This window comes from Pinus tabuliformis, chromosome 5_2 (genome assembly GCF_031772625.1).
Source record: "Pinus tabuliformis cultivar Carrire ecotype Pingquan chromosome 5_2, CPIR1, whole genome shotgun sequence".
NCBI classification, from domain to species: Eukaryota; Viridiplantae; Streptophyta; class Pinopsida; order Pinales; family Pinaceae; genus Pinus; species Pinus tabuliformis.
The window spans coordinates 576153029-576164651 of record NC_142306.1 but is presented as its reverse complement, the minus strand read 5'-3'; the positions used below and the strand labels follow the sequence as shown (position 1 = coordinate 576164651).

At 33.8% G+C, this 11623-nt stretch overlaps 1 long non-coding RNA gene across 3 annotated transcripts; it reads left to right on the top strand.

Moving 5' to 3' along the window:
- Nucleotides 1-10198: 10198 nt before the first annotated feature.
- LOC149160286 (uncharacterized) lies at nt 10199-11322 on the top strand. Of its 3 annotated transcripts, XR_016261206.1 has the most exons (4): nt 10199-10444; nt 10574-10743; nt 10892-10936; nt 11018-11322. It is a non-coding gene; the product is annotated as an uncharacterized LOC149160286 (long non-coding RNA). The 3 variants fall into 3 exon arrangements; XR_016261205.1 differs by having other exon boundaries at nt 10574-10936; XR_016261207.1 differs by having other exon boundaries at nt 10199-10467; nt 10574-10936.
- The last annotated feature ends 301 nt before the right edge of the window (nt 11323-11623 follow it).

Below are 11623 nucleotides of genomic sequence, written 5' to 3'. Positions count from 1 at the left end.
TATGAGTAAATTTCAAATGATTAGTTTAATCTTAGACATGTACTATACATAATGATCATCTACAAACTTCATATGATTGTCAATGATTGAAACCAACCTAGATTCATCTTAACCCTAGATCTATCAAGAACTGAGAGGGATCAAATCTCTCGAGGTGCAAACATTTTCTCAATTTATGCACTTAAAAGAGGTTTTCACCTCGAGAGATTTAATCCCTCTGGGCACTTGATAGATTTGAGGCTAAGATGGAGCTAGGCTAGTTGCATCAAGATGCACTCTATAACCCAGTATAGGGTAGATGTTGTCACATAATATAATATTGCATTGAAAAATTAAAATAAAATAAAGCACTAGTTAAATCAAGACCCCCCTCCTCCCCAACACACACATTAAAAAATCTATCATTAAAATCAACATAATGTTAAAGATTACTTGTAGACAAAATCAAGAACTATAAAACTTATCCTCCTTGAATATTGATACTTAACCTTCCAATCCCTACCAAATACACATTTACAAAATTAATAAAGCATTAAAAACTCAACTTAATTGTTGAATTAAGCAAAACATCCCGAGAGCTCAAATTTCACGATATCACCCTTCCCTCCACCAAGGCTTAACCCCTACCATGAATAAATCTCCTTAATTAAGTAGGATGGTAAACAATAATTGTAATTACAAATTCATTCCATGTGATCAAAATTTAATTTCTTAGAATAAAAAGAACTTTAGTTATTAAAAAAAAAAATTAAACAAAAATATCAAATTGCAAAATATTTTAAAACCTATGCGTATGTTCATTTAATTAAATGTATTATTTTAATGTCTATGTTAATTTCTTTTCTATGTATAAACTGAACTAGAATTAATTTTATATATATATATATAATAAAATAATTTATAAAATATTTTTTAACATAATAATAAAGTTTAAAATAATAATAGAATTAATTTATAAAATAAATTTATATGTATATTTATATATTAAAAATTTAAAATTTAAGACTCGTAATTCGATTGTAATAATTGAAAGTTTAAATTATGTAAACATCCGCATCTATTTTAGAAAACCCAAAGTTCCTTTACTTTTAGTTGTTTAAACATTATCTATTTGATTATGAAAAGAAGAAGTTTAAATATTATTTATTTGATTATGAAATTTTTTTTAATAATCGCTTTTATATGCGATGTATTATTATTGGTAATAATTCGAAAGGGTAATAATTATTAATTGTAAATTAAATATTAATATTGCTATAAGAAAATATATTTATACTATATAATATTATTAATTATTAATATTGTGTTAATAAAAATAAAATAAATATATATTATTTTGCTATTATAAATGTTATTATTGTAATTATATAATAATTTTATTAAAAACTTTAAAATATAAAAATTCTGAAAAAAATAATTAAAATAATTTTTTATATTTTTAGTTAATTATATATTTTTTCAATTTATTATTTTTTAATTTTGATTTTTTAAATTTTTTTATTTTTAATTTAATTTTAAAGTTTTTACGTTAATAAAATCATACAAAAATCAAATTATTTTCCTACTATTTTACCTAATATAAAGTTTAAAATGAATCAATTACTTAATCTGATTAGTAACAAACTAAATATTAGTTATTTTTATATTTTTTTAAATATTATTGTAACATCAACATTACAACATTTAATATTAAATAATAAGGTGAATATTAATTATTTTTTATTTTCAATTTTTACAATAACAAGGTGAATATTGATTTTTTTTTTCATTTTTTTTCCACCCGGATGTATCCTTCTGACATTAACATTACCGAGTAAACCACCAATTTCACATGCTCATCAAATGTCATATGTATTATGTGTCTTTTTCATGTTATTTGAAAAAGATGTATCAGCAGCTACATTCATTCATAACATTTCTAATAACTCCCCAACTGTGAAGTTGCTGGATGAGAAAACGTAGTACCTATAGCTATAACCCAACATTTAGAGCGGTTAATCCATTCCACGTGGCATCCATGATGGAAGTTTCTGCGCGGCTTCCTACAAAAATCATAGAACACACGTAGTATAGCTATCAACATAATTACGGCAAACTTTAGAGCCATTAATCCATTCCACGTGGCATCCATGGTGGAAGTTTCTGCGCGGCTTCCTACAAAAATCATAGAGCAACATAATTACGGCAACATTTAGAACCATTAATTCATTCCACGTGGCATCCATGGTGGAAGTTTCTGCGCGGCTTCCTACAAAAATCACAAATCACACGTAGTATAGCTATCAACATAATTACGGCAACATTTAGAGCCATTACTCCATTCCACGTGGCATCATGATGGAAGTTTCTGTGCGGCTTCCTACAAAAATCATAGATCACTTCATTGTAATATTAATCTTTCAAATATAACTTCATTGTCATAATATGTACTATACACACGAAGTCACGTTATTTGTGTGCCACATCAGCATCCCCATCCATTTCATCCTACCACATGAACTCGAACTCCATCCTGGGTACCATCGGGCCCTGACTCCTTATGCAAGACAACTCCTCGTCGTTATAACGATTTCTTGGTATCAGTGTGGATGCCCGCCTAAAAAGGGCGAATGCTATTTTCAACCCTATAGTATTATAAATGTCGTTAACAAGTGAGGGAAATAGCGCTCCCCTTTTCTTTTCACACTTCATCCATTTGTTCACCTGCTGTGGAGAGAGAGGGCGAGCGCTATTTCCGTCGCTTATCAGCACGCATTTATAATGCTATGGGGTTGGAAATAGGAATCGCCCCTAAAGAGTCTCCATGTCATTGTACCACACGCTCATTCTAGAATAAGGAGAGGATCACCATCGAAGGTCGCGACATGAACAGGGAACCCTCCTATCTGGTAACGAAAAGCGCGTAGTCTAACGAGGTGGAGGAGCGGCCCACAAAGTTATGGAAATTCTAATTTTATTTAGAGAAAATTCAGTAAGGATTTTTGTAAATTTAAATTATAGTTGTTAAATTTCAAAAAAATTGTTATTTTAGACCCTTTTGATGGTGTTGAATCTATTTCCACCATAAAAGCACGATTCAAACAGTACCTCTACATAATTTTTTGAAAATTTTTACCCAAATTTCAACTACTTTTAGCCATTAAACAACTCCAACAACTTCTACGTAAAAGACCACCTGTCTCAAATGCCTCCATCACCGCACCACCTACAACAACTTTCCACCCCCACAAGGGGCTCACGGCATGACGTGAATCTAGGGATCGAGTGACAATACTGATTCCCATCAAGCACCCAATTACACTTAGTAATTTTTCTCTTTCCTGTGCCATAGAAGCAGCCTAAAAGCAGGGCTTGTTGGCTCTCATACATGAGATCCACGCCTTCATTACCATCTGCTCACGGGATTTACACTTGACCAGTCCCAAGGGAACATTAAACATAATTTTTCCCAATGTTATTATCAAGCCTTCTCAACTTTTACGCAAAAGTCGGTCAAACATGTTAGAAATCTGCAGTTTCTAAACCTTAATGTGACCCGGTTAAAAGCATTAAAGCATTAAAGCACTAAAGCAGTTTAAAGCATTAAAGCACTAAAGCAGTTTCTAATCTAAAGCATTAGATCTTAAGCGTTGAATTGGTATATGATGGACGTACCAGATTAGAGTTAAATAATATATAAAGGATTGGGTCCTCTCTCTCCCACACAATAAGAGTTGCATTCTTCTCCATCAAGAAGCACATAAAGAAAGTGAGGGCAAGAGGAGAGAAACCGAATTCTGAAGAAGAGGAACAGTCAGGAGTCAGATCAAAGTAGATGGCAGCCATTACATCTTCCGCTGTTAATCAAGGTATGTCATCTCATATAAAATTCTGTTTGTGAAATATTCAGTATTGATGAACTTTGGGCTGTTAGCTGTTAGTAGCTATATCTTACATTTGGTATCAGAGCCACAATCAATAACTGAATATTTCCTATGATTGCAATTGATCTGTTCTGTGCTTTACTCATGTGATTGAGCCTTCGGGAAATTGTGGGGGTTTCATGAAATGATCACGAATCGTATTTTTTTTTTTTTTCTATTTCCAAAATATTTGTTTATATTAAATGTCAAGATGCCATGATCACAAAGAGTTGACTCGGCTTAACCGGGGTTAGCCTCTGTCTCTGCCTGCCTTCTCGGATTCTCAAGTTCGAACCCGGGACCTCTCGTTAAACGTGACCATCGCCATTACAGCCTCCTTTCCTCTCACTAAATGTGAAGAACCGCAATTTTTCATGTCATTGGGAAGGCAAAACTGAAAGGTTACGCCGCCGTTAGGTGAAGACCATTAGGATTCCGTCTTGTTAAACGGCTAATTATTCGTTAATGTGATGGAAACGATGCCCTTTCTTTAAATTAATGAATATTCGGTTTGTTATTCCGTCACTGGAAAATACAATAATTGTGCTAATGCTAGTGCTGAACGACCTGTCAGAATTTGACGCCCTAATTTGAAACTCTATGAAGAGATATTGCAGACAGTAATTTCTGCATCCTTCAAAGTTTTCTGCGTCGGATTATGGATTTGCAGACTTAATGATCAAGACTGGGGTTACGGTGACTGGAGCATTCAATAAATGTTGATTCCCAAGGTTATGAGAGCTTGGTTTCGGCATATTATCGCATGCATGGGATCCCTTGTCTAGTTTGCTGTAAGCCTTTGTAAACAACAAGGGTTTGGATTGGATAACTTAAGTTTCTTGTCAAATCAAAGTTCTGGCGTGATAGAGTTGCTGCTTGTCAACCATTGAATGAAAAAATGGGCGTTTGGTATGAAGAAAACCCGTTATGCAAAATTGAGGGTTTGCGTATTTCTTATCTTAGGATTGAAGGGAAGAACGCACTGCATTTGCACATTTATTTTGATCATGAAGGATTAAATATTTGAAGAGTTTTGATGGTCAAACTTATTTGATTCTTGATGATGAAACGTTGACTTTACACGGAAGTGTATGCTTGCATTATAGTTTTGCAGTGTTTACAAATTAATGAAGGGAAAATTAATGTGACGCGTAGCAGGGACAAATATTTGAAAGTATGGAGAATTTTGTTGCTGCTCGTGCTTGATATAGACACTCTGTCTTATACCTGTATTTGTTCGTATAGGCCTAATTTATTGTCTCAATGCAAGAGAAATGAGGGCATGGTTTGGGGCTAAATGAATGTATTAAAATGCGATGTGCTATTACGTAAATCATGTTCATTTCGATTTCGAAATTATGTTAATTCATCATGTTCATTTCGATTTCGAAATTATGTTCATTCATCATGTTCATTTCGAAAGAAAATTAAAATTTCATAGTTTCGATGCTCTTTGTATTTTCGAAAGAAAATTGAAATTTCGTATGGCTTTGCACGATTAAAGTTTACTGGTACAAAATAATTGTTTGAAATTTGGGCATAAAAGTAATTGCTCTATGAATGATTGTTTTGCATACATTAATGATTGTTTATGCACATGAGATTTATGATTTTGTTAATCACCAAAGTGGTCAAAATCAGAATGTTGTTTTGCATAAGGTATGCGTTATAAGTTATTTGTGCACATGAGATTTATGATTTTGTTAATCACCAAAGTGGTCAAAATCAGAATAATCATTTAGTGCATAAGTGACATAATGATTATTGATGGAAATTGCCAGTTATAATAATACCAATTAAAAACTGGCGTCACTAATGATAGAACCTGAGAACTTACCCAAAGGAAAGTCTTGTTCTATAACTAGTTGACATGATGAGGTTTGATAGATATTTTGATTAAATAAATATTGATCATCCAAAGATGTCAGTGCTATTTAATTGAATATATTTATTACCTACTTATGTTTTGGTATTTAATTATGTTAAGTATAAGATAGTATCTACCCAAAGGAGTGCTATATTATACTATTATGTCTAATATAAATCCAAATGAAGATCGATTTCTCTTTATGGGAAACGGAGTGAAATCTTCAATTGAAGGCATTGGGACTTATCGTCTAATTCTAGAAAGTGGATATGTATTAGACTTATACAGTACCCTTTATGTACCTTCATTATCTAGAAACCTTATTTCCGTAAGTAAATTGGATATTTCTGGTTTTAGATGTATGATTGGATCTGGTTGTTTTGATTTATATAAGAATATTGATAATGTTGGTTCTGGTATTCTATTTGATGGTTTATATAAATTGAAACTGAATGACACTTATGTGAATTTCTTGTTGAATGTAGTAAATAATGTTGGATGTAAACGTAGCAGGTTGAATGAAAATTCTGCTTTCTTGTGGCATAAACGACTAGGTCATATATCCAAAGAAAGAATGATGAGATTAGTAAGTAATGAAATTTTGTCAAATTTGGACTTTAGTGCTCTAGAATTATGTGTGGATTGTATTAAAGGTAAACAAACCAAACATAATAAGAAAGGAGCCACTAGAAGCAGCCAGCTTCTTGAAATAATACACACTGATATTTGCGGACCTATGGACACCCCAGCCTTTAATGGAGAAAAGTATTTCATCACTTTCATTGACGATTTTTCCCGTTATGGTTATGTCTATTTGCTTCATGAAAAATCTCAATCTGTGAATGTCCTTGAAACGTTTGTAAAGGAAGTTGAGAGGCAATTAGATAAAAAGGTGAAAATCATAAGGTCTGGTAGAGGTGGTGAATATTATGGTAAATATAATGAGTCAGGCCAGTGTCCAGGTCCATTTGCAAAATTCCTCGAAAGTCATGGCATATGTGCGCGATACACAATGCCAGGTACACCAAAGCAAAATGGTGTAGCAGAAAGGCGCAATAGGACGTTAATGGATATGATTAGGAGTATGATGTCAGATTCTACACTACCTAAGAATTTGTGGTCGTATGCTCTCAAAACCGCTAACTATTTATTGAATAGGGTTCCTAGTAAAACTGTTCAAAAGACTCCTTTTGAGTTATGGACTAACAGGAAACCTAGCTTAAGACACCTGCATGTTTGGGGTTGTCCAGCGGAAGCAAGAATTTATAATCCACATGAAAAAAAATTAGATTCTCGAACGATCAGTGGGTATTTTTAGGATACCCTGAGAAATCTAAAGGGTACGTGTTTTACTGTCCTAATCATAGTCCAAGAATTGTAGAAACTGGTAATGCAAGATTCATTGAGAATGGTGAAGTCAGTGGGAGTACTCGAAGAGAAATAGTAGAAATAAAGGAAACAAGGGTAAATGTTACATTGCCTAGAATAGTTCCTCCATCTACTATTACTCCAAATGTTGTTCCAGCTGTTGTAGAACAGCATGATGATAATGAACAACATATAAATGAAGAAGTACTTCCTGAAGGAAATGACTTACATAATGCTGATATACATGAACCACAACAAGTAGCATTAAGAAGACCTCAAAGAAATCGTAGGTCAGCTATTTCTAATGATTATGTGGTTTATATGCAAGAATCAAATTATGATATTGGAATCAATAAGGATCCAGTTTCGTTTTCACATGCTGTAGAAAGTAAAGAGTCAAAGGAATGGAATAATGCCATGAAAGAAGAACTGAAATCCATGCAACAGAATGAAGTTTGGGATCTCGTTGAGTTACCACATCGCTGTAAAAGAGTCGGATGCAAATGGGGTTTTAAAACCAAACACGACTCTAGTGGTAATATCGAACGATATAAAGCTAGACTTGTTGCTAAGGGTTACACTCAGATAGATGGTGTTGATTACAAGGAGATATTTTCTCCTGTTTCGAAAAAGGACTCACTAAGAATAATAATGGCATTAGTAGCTCATTATGATTTGGAGTTACATCAAATGGATGTGAAAACAGCCTTTCGGAATGGAGATCTTGATGAGGATGTTTATATGGATCAACCTGAGGGTTTTTCTGTAGAAAGTAAAGAACAATTGGTGTGTAAACTTAAGAAGTCAATATATGGGCTTAAACAAGCATCCCGGCAGTGGTATATTAAGTTCAATACCATTATTACATCTTTTGGTTTTAAGGAAAATACGGTTGATCACTGTATATACCGAAAGATCAGTGGGAGCAAGTTTATTTATCTGGTCCTTTATGTTGATGATGTCTTGCTTGCTGCAAATAATTTAAGTATATTGCATGAGACTAAGGAATTTCTCTCAATGAAATATTACATGCTCATCCAATGAATCGGAAGTGATTGGATATAGCGATTCAGATTTTGCTGGATGCATCGATACTAGAAAATCGACTTTTGGCTACCTGTTTATGATTGCTCAAGGTGCCATATCATGGAAAAGTGCGAAACAGACTATCGTTGCTTCATCCACTATGGAGGCAGAATTTGTGGCATGTTTTGAAGCCACAATTCATGCGTTATGGTTGCGGAACTTTATTTCAAGACTTGCGGTTGTCGACACCATTAGCAAGCCGCTGAAAATTTATTGTGATAACTCTGCAGCAGTATTTTTCTCAAAGAACGACAAGTACTCTAAAGGTGCCAAACACATAGATCTGAAGTATCTTGTTGTGAAAGATGAGATTCAGAAACAAAGAATGTCAATCATGCACATTAGGACAGAATTTATGATTACAGACCCTTTGACGAAAGGGTTACAACCAAGACAATTTAAGGAACATGTTCAAAGAATGGGTCTTGGTTGTATTAATAATAATTGATGTGTGACATTCTGAGCTCTTTTATGTGTTTCTGATATACAATTATGTGTCTCTTGTTTTAATGAAGTAGTACGTATTTTATGTAATTTTAAACAAGAAAGAGTCTTATAAAGATATTATGTTTAATCATTATGATATAAGACATTATGTGGACCATTATGCTGTTTTATATAAATTATAAGTATGAATTGATGGATTGCTGGTATTGTAGTATATGGAAGGGAATGCATTGAATTAATAGTGCACAACCGCCATAACTCTCAGCAATTTATCATAGTATGATGTTCAACGCTTAATATTATGAATAATCGGGTCAAGTGGGAGAATGTTAGAAATCTGCAGTTTCTAAACCTTAATGTGACCCGGTTAAAAGCATTAAAGCATTAAAGCACTAAAGCAGTTTAAAGCATTAAAGCACTAAAGCAGTTTCTAATCTAAAGCATTAGATCTTAAGCGTTGAATTGGTATATGATGGACGTACCAGATTAGAGTTAAATAATATATAAAGGATTGGGTCCTCTCTCTCCCACACAACAAGAGTTGCATTCTTCTCCATCAAGAAGCACATAAAGAAAGTGAGGGCAAGAGGAGAGAAACCGAATTCTGAAGAAGAGGAACAGTCAGGAGTCAGATCAAAGTAGATGGCAGCCATTACATCTTCCGCTGTTAATCAAGGTATGTCATCTCATATAAAATTCTGTTTGTGAAATATTCAGTATTGATGATCTTTGGGCTGTTAGCTGTTAGTAGCTATATCTTACAAAACATTCACATAGGCTCATAAAAAGGGGATATACACATACAACCAGTCTATTGGCAATCAACCATGGTATAAACATGTAAATACATAATCCATTCATGAGCATAAATAAATGATACATATAAAACATTTTTAGATTTTTAGATTTTACAGGTTTATTATTCACTATTTACCTCATAAGATTCGAATTTAAAATTTCCGGTTCAATGAAACTTCATAAACAAATAAAATTTATCAAACTCTTAGCTCTTATGTGTGATAATGATTAATAATACATTGAACTGCAACACACATAGATGTACATTTCTCTTGAAATCAAATCACTTCATAATAACGTAAGCAATTATTTACATTACATATAAGGCTTTTGATGTCCTTTGATTTGAGAAAGATCAACCCTTGATACAAGGTCCATGTTTTTGCTTAATTGTTACTAGATTCCCCGAATCTTTAGGTAAAGTTTGCTTCACAAATTCCTTTGAGGAGACAAACCCCGCCACGTATCAAGGTCGATGGTTTTGCCTAATTACGCCGTAAGGCGTTTTCCTTTGAAATAGACTCCCTCTCCATACCACTTGTCTCATTGTGCATCGTTGATCTTACATGTTAGACGATTAAAACAAATTCTACCGTTCGATCCTGTTAGGTTTGTAACTACCCAAACATGAGTATTTATTGTTCAAAACATTACCGCTACGAGGCTCCATGCCACTGGTAGTTCAAAACATTACCGCTACGAGGCTCCATGCCACTGGTAGGTTTATGTGGCAGTTAGGTCTCGCTTGGTTTTTCTGACAGCTAGGTCTTGCTACTCCGCGCCGTGTCACTGTGTGCGGTTGTGCATCATCCAATCGTTTTGTTAGACCATCCGATTGGATTATTATATCAATCGCCTTGTGACATATCTGTATTCTTCCGTTCGTATGTTTTAATAAGTGAAGGGTTTGCACAACATTCAAAGTTGCAGCCATAGTTTCAAAAAGGATTCTGGAGGAGCTCCAGGATTTGTAGTGGTGTCCCCAAACATCTTGTAGTGGTATCCCCAAACATCTTGCAACGCAGTTATTTTTACACCCATTTCAGATTTTCCCCTTAAATTGATTCTTGGGTTTTCAAGCGAATGTTTGTTTTGTTTTATGCAGCTTTCTGGCGCAAAGAATATGTAACTGTTCCATCTTTTTGTATGTATGATGTTCTAGCTTTTTGTATGTGGGTTGCGTTTTTTTACATGTGACTTCACGTGGCTTGTAAGCACATTTCTTGTGAACGATTGAGATTTCAATGTTCAATCAGATGGTAGGAGTTCATTAGGGTAAGTCAAAACCCTGCTACCCAATTTAGATTTTGATTTTTGTTAATTTGTTTTGCTGGCTTGGCTGGAAGGCCTCTGTGCAACAACACACATTATTTCGAATTCTTAACCAGCGTCATTATGCTCACGGTGATTTATTTTCCTCCAGCGTAGTAGTATATGGAGATTCGGATGGACGCTAACTCCGAATGAGGTAAACACCCGTATAGTATTTTCTTTTTGTTTTTTCATGACATTCGGCTTGATACTTTAATTTTTTGTTCTTGTTTACTAGTATTTATGGAGATTTACCTTAAGCTCAGACTTTTCGTAGTGGTTAACCGTCTTGATGTGGCGGCGTTAGGGGAAGCCCTGTCCGTCGGGACTTGAGAGGAATGGAATTCTTATTCCACGGAGGCTAATCTTCAGGTCACAATTTGTTAGGATTGATTCTTTTGAATTCGATATCAATTGCATTGCTTTCATTACAATTACTGACTTAATTTATATATTTAGACTCTATTGATCTGCAGTGTATTGGGTTTTTCTTCTTCTTAATTTTAATTAAATTCGTGGCAACGACAACTCTAGTGCTTTCACTATCCCATTTAACAATTTCATCCTGTTATGCTAAGATATTCTCTTAATATCTCCAGATTAGCCAAGAGGGAGTGACATGCAGGTTTTACTTAGGTATACCGTTCTGGTGAAACTCTTTGATTTTGTTCTTATACAAATTCTTTTCAGGTCACAATTTGTTAGGATTGATTCCTTTGAATTCGATATCAATTGCATTGCTTTCATTACAATTATTGACTTAATTTATATATTTGTGCCATCTAAGTCGAATTTACACTCTATTGATCTGCAGTGTATTGGGTTTTTATTCTTCTTAATTTTA